We start from the raw sequence: 15,459 nt of genomic DNA, 5'->3' as shown, positions 1-15,459 counted from the left end.
CTCAGGGGCCAGCTGTTCCTGACCCCGAGCACCCCCTCCCGGGCTTTTGTCTTCTCGGGTCCTCGGGGAATTCCGGGTACTCGGGGGCCAACTGTACTTGGCCCCGAGCACCCCCTCCCAGGCTTGTGTCTTCTCGGGTCCTCGGGGAACTATGGGTTCTCGGGGGCCAGCTGTTCCTGGCCTCGAGCACCCCCTCCCGGGCTTGTGTCTTCTCGGGTCCTCGGGGAACTATGGGTACTCGGGGTCCAGCTGTTCCTGGCCCTGAGCGCCCCCTCCCGGACTTGGCTTCCCCCGGGCCCTTGGGGAGGTGGGCCCTGAGGAAAACCGCCATGTGGCACCTCCACTGTCCAAGCCTCAGGACTCGGAGACCCCCCGATCCCATATCACCGACAACACTTTTTTGGGGTTTTCTTGACTCCCTGAGACCACGGATGGCTCAGGCAATCAGGTGTCGTGTGCTCCGTCTTAACTTGTCCTCGTTGTTGCGTGTCCTATGTATATACCTTCGAGGCTTTTGGGTGCATCGGGGAGATCCACGCCTCCTGCCGCTCCATTGCTTGTTTTTCACTTTTTGGCTGTTTTAGTGGGCTATATCACACAACTTTTTGGTTGTCTTCTGTAAAATGGGCGTAACGTTTGCATAGAAACTCCGATTTTGGCGTACTTTAATTTCACGGAAAGATAATTTTAAGGCTGACAAGAAAAAATCAACTAGACTTTGTCTTGTGCCCAGTTTGACCCCAAAATCCAGATCCAAAGCACACTTTTTGGGGTTTATTGGTGTCCCAGGGCCTTGGAAGTCTTGGGCAATCACGTGTTGCGTGCTCCGTCTTAACTCTTCCTCATTGTTGCGTGTCCTGTGTATCTACCCTCTAGGCTTTCAGGTGCATCAGGGAGATCCACGCCTCCTGCCACTCTATTGCCTATTTTTCATGTTTTTGGCTATTTTAGTGGGCTATAGCTAACGACTTTTCGGCTGTGTTCAGTAAAATGGACGTAACTTTTGCATAGAAACTCAGATTTGGCGTACTTTTTTTCACAGAAAGATGATTTCGAGGCCGACGAGAATAAATCAACTTGACTTTATCCTTGCCCAGTTTGACCCCAAAATCCTGAGCCGGAGCACACTTTTTTTTTGGTTTTTTGAGTCCAGGGCCCTGGAATGCTTGGACAATCAGGTGCTGCGTGCTCCGCCTTAACTTGCCCGCGTTGTTGCGGGTCCTGTGACACTACCTTCTTGTCTTTTGGGTGCATCGGGGAGACCCACGCCTCCAGCCACTGCATTGGCTGTTTTTAACATTTTTGGTTGTTTTATTGGGCTATAGCACGCGACTTTTCGGTTGTGTGTAGTAAAATGGGCGTAACTTTTGCATAGGAACTCCAATTTTGGCGTACTTTAATTTCACGGAAAGATAATTTCGAGGCCGACGAGAAAAAAATCAACTAGACTTTGGAATGTGCCCAGTTTGACCCCAAAATCCAGATCCAAAGCACACTTTTTGGGGTTTTTTGGTGTCCCCGGGGCCTTAGAAGTCTCAGGCAATCACGTGCTACGTGCTCCGTCTTAACTCTTCCTCGTTGTTGCATGTCCTATGTATCTACCTTCTAGGCTTTCGGGTGCATCGGAGAGATCCACGCCTCCTGTCACTCCATTGCCTATTTTTCACGTTTTTGGTTGTTTTAGTGGGCTATAGCTAACGACTTTTCGGCTGTATTCAGTAAAATGGACGTAACTTTTGCATAGAAACTCCAATTTTGTTGTACTTTTATTTCATGGAGAGATAATTTTGATCTTGATGAGAAAAAATCAACTAGACTTCATCCTGTTGCCCAGTTTGACCACAAAATTCAGAGCCAGAGCATACTTTTTTGGGTTTTTTGGAGTCCGTAGGGCCCTAAAGGCTCGGGCAATCAGTTGATGTGTGCTTCATCTTAACTTATCCATGTTGTTGCGGGTCATGTGGCACTACCTTCTTATCTATCAGGTGCATCAGGGAGACCCACGCCTCCTAACACTGCATTGGTTGTTTATCATATTTTTGGTTGTTTTATTGGGCTATTCCACACGACTTTTCGGGTGCATCAGGGAGACACACGTAACTTTTGCATAGAAACTCCAATTTTGGCCTACTTTTTCTCACAAAAAGATAATTTTGAAGCAGAAGAGAAAAAAATTAACTAGACTTCGTCCTGTTGCCCAGTTTGATCCCAAAATCTAAAACTAGAGCATAATTTTTTGGGTTTTTTTTAGCTCCGGGGCCCTGGAAGGCTCGGGCAGTCAGGTGCCGCGTGCTCCGTCTTAACTTGTCCTTGTTGTTGCGTGTCCTATGTATCTACCTTCTAGGCTTTCTGGTGCATCAGGGAGATCCACGCCTCCTACCGCTCCATTGCCTGTCTTTCACATTTTTTGGCAGTTTCAGTCGGCTATAGCACACGACTTTTCGTGTGTGTTCAGTAAAATGGATGTAACATTTGCATAGAAACTCTAATTTTGGCGTACTTTTATTTCATGAAAATATAATTTCGAGGCCGACGAGAAAAAATCATCAAGACATCATCCTGTTGCCCAGTTTGACCACAAAATCTAGATCCAAAGGAGACTTTTTGGGGGTTTTTTGAGTCCTTGGGGCCCTGTAAGGCTTGGGCAATCAGGTGTCGTGTGCTCCGTCTTAACTTGTTCTCGTTGTTGCGTGTCCTATATATCTACCTTCTAAGCTTTTTGGTGCATCAGGAAGAACCACACGTCCTGCTACTCTATTGCCTGTTTTTCATGTTTTTGACTCTTTTAGTGGGCTATAGTACATGACTTTTTGGCAGTGTTCAGTAAAATGGTCATAACTTTTGCATAGAAACTCCGATTACGACGTACTTTTTTTTCACGAAAAGATAATTTCAAGGCTGACGTGAAAAAATCAACTAGACTTCATCCTATTGCTTAGTTTTGACCCCAAAATCCAGAGTCAGAGCACACTTTTTTGAGGTTTTTTGGAGTCCACGGGGACCCAGAAGGCTCGGACAATCAGGTGCTGTGTGCTCCATCTTAACTTATCGTCGTTGTTGCCTATCTTGTGGCACTACCTTCTAGGCTTTCGACTGCATCAGGGAGATCCACGCGTCCTATCGTTCCATTGCCTATTTTTCACGTTTTTGGCTGTTTTAGTGGGCTATAGCATACGACTTTTCGGCTGTGTTCACTAAAATGGATGTAACTTTTGCATAGAAACTCCAATTTTGGTGTACTTTTTTTCATGGAAAGATAATTTTGAGGCCGATGAGAAAAATTCAACTAGACTTCGTCCTGTTGCCTAGTTTGACCCCAATATCCAGAGCCAGCGCATACTTTTTTGGAGTTTTCTAGAGTCCTTGGGGACCTAAAAGGCTCGGGCAATCAGGTGATGCGCGCTTCGTCTTAATGTATCCTCGTTATTGTGGGTCCTGTGGCACTACATTCTTGTCTTTTAGGTGCATCAGGGATACCCATGCCTCTTGCCGCTCCATTGGCTGTTTTTCACGTTTTTGACTATTTTAGTGGGCTATAGTACACGATTTTTTGGTTGTGTTTAGTAAAATTGGCGTAACTTTTGCGTAGAAACTATAATTTTGGAATACTTTTTTTCACAGAAAGATAATTTCGAGGCCGACAAGAATAAATTAACTAGACTTCGTTGTGTTGCCCAATTTAACCCCAAATTCGAAAGCCAGAGCACACTTTTTTAGGTTTTTTGAGTCCCCGGGGCCCTGGAAGGCTCGGGCAATCAGGTGCCGCATGCTTCGTCTTAACTTGTCCTCGTTGCTGCATGTCCTATATATCCACACCTCATGCAGCTCCATTGCCTGTTTTTCATGTTTCTGGTTGTTTTAGTGGGCTATATCACACAACTTTTTGGCTGTGTTCAGTAATGGGCGTAATGTTTGCATAGAAACTCCGATATTGGCATACTTTTATTTCACGGAATGATAATATTGAGGTCAACGAGAAAAACTCAACTAGACTTCGTCCTGTTGCCCAGTTTGATCCCAAAATCTAGATCCAAAGCACACTTTTTGGGGGGTTTTTTGCGCCCCGGGGGCCTTGGAAGGCTCGGGAAATCACGTGCTGCATGCTCCGTCTTAACTTGTCCTCGTAGTTGCATGTCATGTGTATCTACCTTCTACGCTTTTGGGTGCATCAGGGAGATCCACGTCTCCTGCCACTACATTGCCTATTTTTCACGTTTTGGACTATTTTAGTGGGCTATAGCATACGACTTTTCGGCTGTGTTCAGTAAAATGGGCGTAACCTTTGCATAGAAACTCCGATTTTGGCTTACTTTTTTTCACAGAAAGATGATTTTGAGCCCGATGAGAATATATCAACTTGACTTTGTCCTTGCCCAGTTTGACCCCAAAACCCTGAGCTAGAGCACACTTTTTTAGGTTTTTTGGACCCCCGGGGCCCTGGAATGCTCGGACAATCAGGTGTTGCGTGCTCCATCTTAACTTGTCCGTGTTATTGCTGGTTCTGTGGCACTACCTTCTTGTCTTTTGGGTGCTCAGAGAGACCCACGCCTCCAGCCACTCCATTGACTGTTTTTTACATTTTTTGCTGTTTTATTGGGCTATAGCACACGACTTTTCGGCTGTGTGCAGCAAAATGGGCACAACTTTTCCATAGAAACTCCAATTTTGGCGTTCTTTTTTTCACAGAAAGATAATTTTAAAGCCGACGAGAAAAAATTAACTAGACTTCGTCCTGTTACCCAGTCTGACCCCAAAATCTAAAGCCAGACACCATTTTTTTTAGGGTTTTTTGGACTCCCTAGGGCCCTGGATGGCTCGGGCAATCAGGTGCCGCGTGCTCTGTCTTAACTTGTCCTCGTTGTTGCGTGTCCTATGTATCTACCTTCTAGGATTTTGGGTGCATCGAGGAGATCAACGCCTCCTGCCGCTCCATTGCCTGTTTTTCACGTTTTTGGCTATTTTAGTGAGCTATAGCGCACAACTTTTTGCCTGTGTTCAGTAAAATGGGCGTAACGTTTGCATAGAAACTCCGATTTTGGCGTACTTTAATTTCACAGAAAGATAATTACAAGACCGATGAGAAGAAATTAACTAGACTTCATCCTGTTGCCTAGTTTGACCCTAAAATCCAGATCCAACACACATTTTTTGGGGTTTTTTTGGTGTCCCCGGGGCCTTGGAAGGCTCGGACAATCACATGCTACGTGCTCCGTCTAAACTCCTTCTCGTTGTTGCGTGTCCTATGTATCTACCTTCTAGGCTTCCGGGTGCATCGGGGAGATCCACACCTCCTGCCACTCCATTGCCTATTTTTCACGTTTCTGGCTGTTTTAGTGGTGTACAACTAATGACTTTTCGGCCGTGTTCAGTAAAATGGACATAATTTTTGCATAGAAACTCTAATTTTATTGTGCTTTTGTTTCACGGAGAGATAATTTTGAGGTCGACGAGAAAAAATCAACTAGACTTCGTCCTGTTGCCCAGTTTGACCACAAAATCCAGAGCCAGAGCATACTTTTTTGGGTTTTTTTAGAGTCCCAAGGCCCTGAAGGCTCGGGCAATCAGTCGATGCGTGCTTCATCTTAACTTATCCACGTTGTTGCGGGGCTTGTGGAACTACCTTCTTGTCTTTCGGGTGCATCAGGGAGACCCACGCCTCCTACCACTGCATTGGTTGTTTTTCACGTTTTTGCTTGTTTTATTGGGCTATTGCACACGACTTTTCGGCTGTGTTTAGTAAAATGGGCATAACTTTTGCATTGAAACTCCAATTTTGGCGTACTTTTTTCACAGAAAGATAATTTCAAAGCTGAAGAGAAAAAATTAACTAGACTTTGTCCTGTTGCCCAGTTTAACCCCAAAATCTAAAACCAGAGCACACTTTTTTGGGGGTTTTTTGGAGTCCCCAGGGCCCTAGAAGGCTCAGGCAATCAGGTGCCGCGTGCTCCGTCTTAACTTATCCCCGTTGTTACGTGTCCTATGTATCTACCTTCTAGGCTTCCGGGTGCATCGGGGAGATCCACGCCTCCTGCCGCTCCATTACCTGTCTTTCACATTTTTTGGCTGTTTCAGTGGGCTATAGCACATGACTCTTCGTCTGTGTTCGGTAAAATGGACATAACTTTTGCATAGAAACTCTGATTTTGGCGCACTTTTATATCACGGAAAGATAATTTTGAGGCCGACGAGAAAAAATTAGCTAGACTTTGTCCTTTTACCCAGTTTGACCACAAAATCTAGATCCAGAGCAGACTTTTTTTGGTTTTTTGAGTCTCCGAGGCCCTGGAAGGCTCGGGCAATCAGGTGTCGCATGCTCTGTCTTAACTTGTCCTTGTTGTTGCGTGTCCTATATATCTATCTTCTAGGATTTCGTGTGCATCAAGAAGATTTACACCTCATGCTGCTCCATTGCCTATTTTTCACGTTTTTGGCTGTTTTAGTGGGCTATAGTATATGACTTTTCGGCTGTGTTTAGTAAAATGGGCATAACTTTTGCATAGAAACTCCGATTTTGACGTACTTTTTTTCATGGAAAGATAATTTTAAGGCTGACGAGAAAAAATCAACTAGACTTCAACCTGTTGCTCAGTTTTGACCCTAAAATCCAAAGCTAGAGCACACTTTTTTGGGGTTTTTTTTTAGTCCCTAAGGACCTAGAAGGTTCGGGCAATCAGGAGCTGCGTGCTCTGTCTTAACTTATCCTCGTTGTTGCCTATCTTATGGCACTACCTTCTAGGCTTTCGACTGCATCTGGGAGATCTACACCTCCTGTCGCTCCATTGCCTATTTTTCACGTCTTTGGCTGTTTTAGTGGGCTATAGCACACGACTTTTCGGTTGTGTTCACTAAAATGGATGTAACTTTTGCATAGAAACTCCGATTTTGGCATACTTTTTTTCATGGAAAGATAATTTTGAGACCGATGAGAAAAATTCAACTAGACTTAGTCCTGTTGCCTAGTTTGACCCAATATACAGAGCCAACGCATACTTTTTTTGGAGTTTTCTGAGTCCCCGAGGCCCTAAAAGGCTTGGGCAATCAGGTAATGCGTGCTTCATCTTAATGTATCATCGTTGTTGCGGGTTCTGTGGCACTACCTTCTTGTCTTTCGGGTGCATCAGGGATACCCACGCATCTTGCCGCTCCATTGGCTGTTTTTCATGTTTTTGGCTATTTTAGTGGGCTATACCACAGGACTTTGTGGTTGTGTTTAGTAAATTGGCGTAACTTTTGCGTAGAAACTCCAATTTTGGTGTACTTTTTTTCACAGAAAGATAATTTTGAGACCGACGAGAAAAAATTAACTAGACTTCGTCCTGTTGCCTAGTTTAACCCCAAATTCAAAAGCTAGAGCACACTTTTTGGGGTTTTTTATTGCCGAGGCCCTGGAAGGCTCGAGCAATCAGGTGCCGCATGCTCCGTCTGAACTTCTCCTCATTGTTGCGTACCCTATGTATCCACCTTTTAGGCTTTCGGGTGCATCGGGGAGATCCACGCCTCCTACCGCTCCATTGCCTGTTTTTCACATTTTTTTGACTATTTTTGTGGGCTATAGCACACAACTTTTCGACTGTGTTCAGTAAAATGGGCGTAACGTTTGCATAGAAACTCTGATTTTGGTGTACTTTTATTTCACGAAATGATAATTTGGAGGCTGATGAGAAAAAATTAACTAGACTTCGTCCTGTTGCCCAGTTTGATCCCAAAATCCAGATCCAGAGCACACTTTTTGGGGTTTTTTGGAGTCCCTGGGGCCCTAGAAGGCTCAGGCAATCACGTGCTGCATGCTCCGTCTTAACTTGTCCTCGTAGTTGTGTGTCATGTGTATCTACCTTCTAGGCTTTCAGGTGCATCGGGGAGATCCACGCCTCCTGCCAGTCCATTGCCTATTTTTCACGTTTTTGGTTGTTTTAGTGGGCTCTAGCACACAACTTTTCGGTTGTGTTCAGTAAAATGGACGTAACTTTTGCATAGAAACTCCAATTTTGTTGTACTTTTATTTCACAGAAAGATAATTTTGAGGCCGACGAGAAAAAAATCAACTAGACTTTGTCCTATTGCCGAGTTTGACCCCAAAATCCAGAGCCAGATCACACTTTTTGGGGTTTTTGAGTCCCCAGGGCCCTCATGGCTCGGGCAATTAGTTGATGTGTGCTTCATCTTAACTTATCAGCATTGTTGCAGGTTCTGTGTCACTACCTTCTTGTCTTTCGGGTGAATGAGGGAGACCCACGCCTCCTGCCACTGCATTGGTTGTTTTTCACGTTTTTTGTTGTTTTATTGGGCTATAGCGCATGACTTTTCGGCTGTGTTTAGTAAAATGGGCGTATCTTTAGCATAGAAACTTTAATTTTGGTGTACTTTTTTTTTACAGAAAGATAATTTCGAAGCCGAGGAGAAAAAATTAACTAAGACTTCGTCTTGTTGCCCAATTTGACCCCAAAATCTAAAGCCAAAGAATACTTTTTTGGGGGTTTTTGGAGTCCCCGGGACCCTGGAAGGCTCAGGCAATCAGGTGCCGCGTGCTCCGTATTAACTTATCCTCGTTGTTGCGTGTCCTATGTATCTACCTTCTAGGATTTCGGGTGCATCAGGGAGATCCACGCCTCCTGCCACTCCATTGCCTGTCTTTCACATTTTTGGCTGTTTTAGTGGGCTATAGCACACGACTTTTCAGCTGTGTTTAGTAAAATGGACGTAACTTTTGTATAGAAACTCCGATTTTGGCGTACTTTTATTTCACAGAAAGATAATTTCGAGGCCGATGAGAAAAATTTAACTAGACTTCGTCCTGTTGCCTAGTTTGATCCCAATATCTAGAGCCAGCGCATACTTTTTTTGAGTTCTATGGAGTCTCTAGGGCCCTAAAAGGCTCGGGCAATCAGGTGATGCGTGCTTCATCTTAACATATCCTCGTTGATGCGGGTCTTGTGGCACTACCTTCTTGTCTTTTGAGTGCATCAGGGAGACCCACACCTCCTGCCATTTCATTGGCTATTTTTCACGTTTTTGGCTGTTTTAATGGGCTATAGCACACGACTTTTCGGCTGTGTTCAGTAAAATTGGCGTAACTTTTGCGTAGAAACTCCAATTTGGTGTACTTTTTTTTCACAGAAAGATAATTTTGAGGCCGACGAGAAAAAATTAACTAGATTTCGTCCTGTTGCCCAGTTTGACCTCAAAATCTAAAGCCATATTACACTTTTTTTGGGTTTTTTGGAGTCCGCGGGGCACAGGAAGGCTCTAGCAATCAGGCGCCGCGTGCTTCGTCTTAACTTGTCCTTATTGTTGCGTGTCCTACGTATCTACCTTCTAGGATTTTGGGTGCATCAGGGAGATCCACCCCTCCTGCCGCTCCATTGCCTGTTTTTTTCATGTTTTTCGTTGTTTTAGTGGGCTATATCACACAACTTTTCGGTTGTGCTCAGTAAAATGGGAGTAACATTTGCATAGAAACTCCAAATTTTGCGTACTTTTATTTCATGGAAAGATAATTTCGAGGCTGACGAGAAAAAATCAACTAGACTTTGTCTTATTGCCCAGTTTGACCAGAAAATCCAGATCCAGAGCACACTTTTTGTGATTTTTTTAGTCCCTGGGCCCTTGAAGGCTTGGGCAATCAGGTGCCACGTGCTCCGTCTTAACTAGTCCTCGTTGTTGCGTGTCCTATGGAACTACCTTCTAGGCTTTCAGGTGCATCAGGGAGATCCACTTCTCCTGCCATTCCATTGCCTGTTTTTCACGTTTTTGGCTATTTTAGTGGGCTATAGCACACGACTTTTCTGTTGTGTTCAATCAAATGGGCGTAAATTTTGCATAGAAAGTTCGATTTTGGCGTATTTTTATTTCACGGAAAGTTAATTTTGAGGTTGACGAGAAAAAATCGACTAGACTTCGTCCTGTTGCACAGTTTGACCCCAACATCTAGAGCTAGAACACACTTTTTTGGGGTTTTTTTAGTCCCCAGGGCCCTAGAAGGCTCGGGCAATCAATTGATGCGTGCTTCATCTTAACTTATCCTCGTTGTTGCGGGTCCTGTGGCACTACCTTCTTGTCTTTCGGGTGCATCAAGGAGACCCACGCATCCTGCCTCTGCATTGGCTATTTTTCATGTTTTTGGCAATTTTAGTGGGCTATAGAACATGACTTTTCAACTGTGTTCAGTAAAATAGGCGTAACTTTTGCATAGAAACTCCGATACTGAAAAAAGCAATCCTAAATCCGGGACCGTAAGCAATTTTAACACCAAATTATGTGAACTCCCAAGGTGACCACCAAGCCGTCAGGCACATAAAATTAAACAAAATACATGATTACAAAATGCAACATGAAAATATTGATCCACAATATATATTTAACAACTCCAAAAGTTCTGGGTGGCAGCAGGACCTAAATGTCGCAAAATACATCAAGACATCATGCACCACCTGTTTCATCGCATATCCAAGGCTACCGGCACGGCTTCACCCACCAAAAACTGGCCAAAAAATAAGGCAACACCAACTGTCAAGTAATTCTATATCTACAACATATAATGAACAGTTCCACCAGTTCATGGTGGTAGAAGGCCAAAAAAGTCTACCAAACACAAGAAGACATCATGCTCGTCTGTTTCAGCGAATATCCAAGGCTAATGACATGTTGTCGTCCACCAAAAGTTGGCAAACATAGAAGGTGACACAACCTATCGTGTAAATCTTGCTCCACGATATATATTGAACAACTCCACCAGTTCTGTTTGGTAGCATTACCTAAATGTCAGAAGAATACATCAAGACAGCATGCACCTCCTATTCCATCGCATATCCAAGGCTGCCGGCATGGCTTCACTCACCAAAAATTGACCAAAAAATATGTTGCCACCAACCATCATGTAATTCTATATCCACAACATATAATGAACAGTTCCACCATATCATGGTGGTAGAAGGCCAAAAATGTCTCCCGAACACAAGAAGACATCGTGCTCGTCTGTTTCAGCGAATATCCAGTGTTAACGACATTTTATCGTCCACCAAAATTGGCAAAAATATAAGGACACACAACCTATCATGTGAATCTTAATCCACGATATATATTGAACAACTCCACCAGTTTTGGGTGGCAGCAGAACCTAAATGTTGGCAGAATGCATCAGCACATCGTGCACTGTCTGTTTCATCGCATATCCAAGGCTACCGGCATGGCTTCACGCACCAAAAACAAGCCAAAAAATATGGTGACAGCATCCATCATGTAATTCTATATCCACAATATATAATCAACAGTTCCACCAGATTGGGGTGGTAGAAGGCCAAAAATGTCTCCCGAACACAAGAAGACATCGTGTTCGTCTGTTTCAGCGAATATCCAAGGCTAGCGACATGTTGTCGTTCACCAAAAGTTGGCAACCATATAAGGTGAGACAACCTATCGTGTAAATCTTCATCTACGATATATATTGAACAACTCCACCAGTTCTGTTTGGTAGCAGGACCTAAATGCCGAAAGAATACATCAAGACAGCGTGCACAACTAGTTTCATCACATATCCAAGGCAACCGGCATGGGTTCAAGCCCCAAAAACTAGCCAGAAAATATGGTGACACCACCTATCATGTAATTCTATATCCACAACATATAATGAATAGTTCCACCAGTTCGTGGTGGTAGAACGCCAAAAATGTCTCCCGAACACAAGAAGACATCGTGCACGTTTGTTTCAGCGAATATCCAATGCTAGCGACATGTTGTCGTCCACCAAAAATTGGCAAAAAATATAAGATGACACAACCTATCATGTAAATCTTGATCCACGATATATATTGAACAACTCCACCAATTCTGGGTGGCAGCAGGACCTAAGTGTTGGCCGAATGCATCAGCACATCGTGCACCATCCATTTCATGGCATATCCAAGGCTAGTGGCATGCTATCCACCACAAGAAGATGTGGCACTGGAACCACAAGGCATCAAGCATCATATAGCATCGACAGTTCATGCAACATATTTCAGACGAGCAAACTGGGGTCTGGAGGCCCCTGAATGTTTGAGCCAATTTATGAACATAAGGTGCTTGTTATAGAACAGATATAACTTTTGTGTACGAACTCCAAATCGGACGTACTTTGTTTTTTCTAGAACGATAACTTCAAATCCAACATTGTGAGAACTCGATTTGAGAAAATGGGCCTCAAAATAATTTGCTACAGAAAAAAGCAAGCCCAAATCCGGAACCATAAGCAGTTTTGACACCAATTTAAGTGAACTCCCAAGGTAACCACCAAGCCGTCAGGCACATAAAATTAAACAAAAAACATGATTACAAAATGCAACATGAAAATATTGATCCACAATATATATTGAACAACTCCAAAATTTTTGGGTGGCAGCAGGACCTAAATGTCGCAAAATACATAAAGACATCATGCACCACCCATTTCATCGCATATCCAAGGCTACCAGCATGGCTTCACCCACCAAAAACTGGCCAAAAAATAAGCCAACACCAACTGTCATGTAATTCTATATCCACAACATATAATGAACATTTCCACCAGTTTGTGGTGGTAGAAGGCCAAAAATGTCTACCGAACACAAGAAGACATCATGCATGTCTATTTCAGCGAATATCCAAGGCTAGCGACATGTTGTCATTGACCAAAAGTTGGCAAGCATATAAGGTAACACAACCCATCGTGTAAATCTTGATCCACGATATATATTGAACAACTCCACTAGTTCTGTTTGGCAGCAGGACCTAAATGTCGGGAGAATACATCAAGATAGCGTGCACCTCCCGCTTCGTTGCATATCGAAGGCTACCGACATGGCTTCACGCACCAAAAACTGACCAAAAAATATGGTGCCACCTACCATCATGTAATTCTATATCCCCAACATATAATGAACAGTTCCACCAGTTTGTGGTGGCAGAAGGCCAAAAATGTATCCCGAACCCAAGAAGACATCGTGCTCATCTATTTCAGCGAATATCCATTGCTAGCGACGTGTTGTCGTCCACCAAAAATTGGCAAAAATATAAGGTGACACAACCTATTAGGTAAATCTTGATCCATGATATATATTGAATAACTCCACCAGTTTTGGGTGGCAGCGGGACCTAAATGTTGGCAGAATGCTTCAGCACATCGTGCACCATCTGTTTCATCGCATATCCAAGGCTACCGGCATGGCTCACGCACCAAAAACTGGCCACAAAATATGGTGCCACCAACCATCATGTAATTATATATCCAAAACATATAATGAACGGTCCCACCAGTTCCTCATAGTAGAAGGCCAAAAATATCTCACGAACACCAGAAGACATCGTGCTCGTCTGTTTCAGCGATTATCCAAAGCTCGTGACATGTTGTCGTCCACCAAAAGTTAGCAAACGTATAAGGTGACACAACCTATCATGTAAATCTTTATCCATGATATATATTGAGCAACTCCACTAGTTCTGGGTGGCAGCAATTTCTAAATGTTGGCTGAATACATCAGCACATTGTGCACCATCCGTTTCATCTTATATCCAAGGCTAGTGGCATGCTATCCACCACAAAAAGATGTGGCACTGGAACTAGAAGGCACCAAGCATCATATAGCATTTATGGTTCATGCAACATATTTCAAACCAGCAAACTAGGGTCTCGAGGCCCTTGAATGTTTGAGCCAATTTATAAACAGAAGGTGCTTGTTGTAGAACAGGTATAACTTTTGCGTACGAACTCCAAATCGGGCGTACTTTTTTTGCTAGAAAGATAACTTCAAAGCCAACATTATGAGAACTCGATTCAAGAAAATGGGATATTGAATAATTTGCTACCAAAAAAACAAGTCCAAATCCGGGACAAAAGCAGTTTTAACGCCAATTTATGTGAACTCCCAAGGCGACCACCAAGCCGTTAGGCACATAAAATTAAACAAAAAACATGATTACAAAAAGCAACGTGAAAATATTGATCCACGATATATATTGAACAACTCCACATGTTTTGGGTGGTAGCAAGACCTAAATGTTGACCCGTTTCATCGCATATCCAAGGCTACCAGCATGGCTTCACCCACCAAAAACTGGCCAAAAAATAAGGTGACACCAACCATTATGTAATTCTATATCCACCACATATAATGAATAGTTCCACCACTTCGTGGTGGTAGAAGGCCATAAATATCTCCGGAACATAAGAAGACATCGTGCTCGTCTGTTTCCGCGAATATCCAAAGCTAGCGACATGTTGTCGTTCACCAAAAGTTGGCAAACATATAAGGTGACACAACCACAACCTATTATGTAAATCTTGATCCACGATATATATTGAACAACTCCACCAGTTCTGGGTGGCAGCGGGACCTAAATGTCAGCTGAATACATCAGCACATCATGCACCACACGTTTCATCTTATATCCAAGGCTAGTGGCATGCTGTGCACCACAAAAAGATGTGGCACTGGAATTAGAAGGCATCAAGCATCATATAGCATCGACGGTTCAAGGAACATATTTCAGACCACCAAACTGCGGTCTCGAGGCCCCTGAATGTCTGAGCCAATTTACGAACCGAAGGTGCTTGTTGTAGAACAGGTATAACTTTTGCGTACGAACTCCAAATCAGGCGTACTTTTTTGCTAGAAAGATAACTTCAAAGCCAACATTGTGAGAACTCAATTCGAGAAAATGGGCCTCAGAATAATTTGCTACCAAGAAAAGCAAGCCCAAATTTGGGACCGTACGCAGTTTTAACACCAATTTATGTGAACTCCCAATGCGACCACCAAGCCGTCAGGCAGATAAAATTAAACAAAAAACATGGTTACAAAAACCAACATGAAAATATTGATCCACGATATATATTGAACAACTCCACTTGTTCTTTTTGGTAGCAAGACCTAAATGTCACAAAATACATGAAGACATCAGGCACCACCCGTTTCATCGCATATCCAAGGCTACTGGCGTGGCTTCACCCACCAAAAACAGGCCAAAAAATAAGGTGACACCAACCATCATGTAATTCTATATCTAGAACATATAATGAACAGTTCCACCAGTTTGTGGTGGTGGAAGGCCATAAATGTCTACCGAACACAAAAAGACATCGTGCTTTTCTATTTCAACGAATATCCAAAGCTAGTGACATGTTGTCGTCCACCAAAAGTTGGCAAAAATACAAGGTGGCACAACCAATCATGGAAATCTTGATCCATGATATGTATTGAACAACTCCATTAGTTCTGGGTGGCAGCAGGACCTAAATGTTGGCCAAATACATCAGCACATCATGCACCATCTGTTTCATCTTATATCCATGGCTAATGGCATGCTATCTACCACAAAAAGATGTGGCACTGGAACCATAAGGCATCAAGCATCATATAGCATTGACGGTTCATGCAACATTTTTCTGACCAGCAAACTGGTGTCTGGAGGCCCCTGAATGGCTGATCCAATTAACGAACAGAAAGTGCT

The sequence above is a fragment of the Phragmites australis genome, chromosome 10 (genome assembly GCF_958298935.1).
Source record: "Phragmites australis chromosome 10, lpPhrAust1.1, whole genome shotgun sequence".
In the NCBI taxonomy this organism is placed as follows: Eukaryota; Viridiplantae; Streptophyta; class Magnoliopsida; order Poales; family Poaceae; genus Phragmites; species Phragmites australis.
This window is presented reverse-complemented; position numbering follows the sequence as displayed.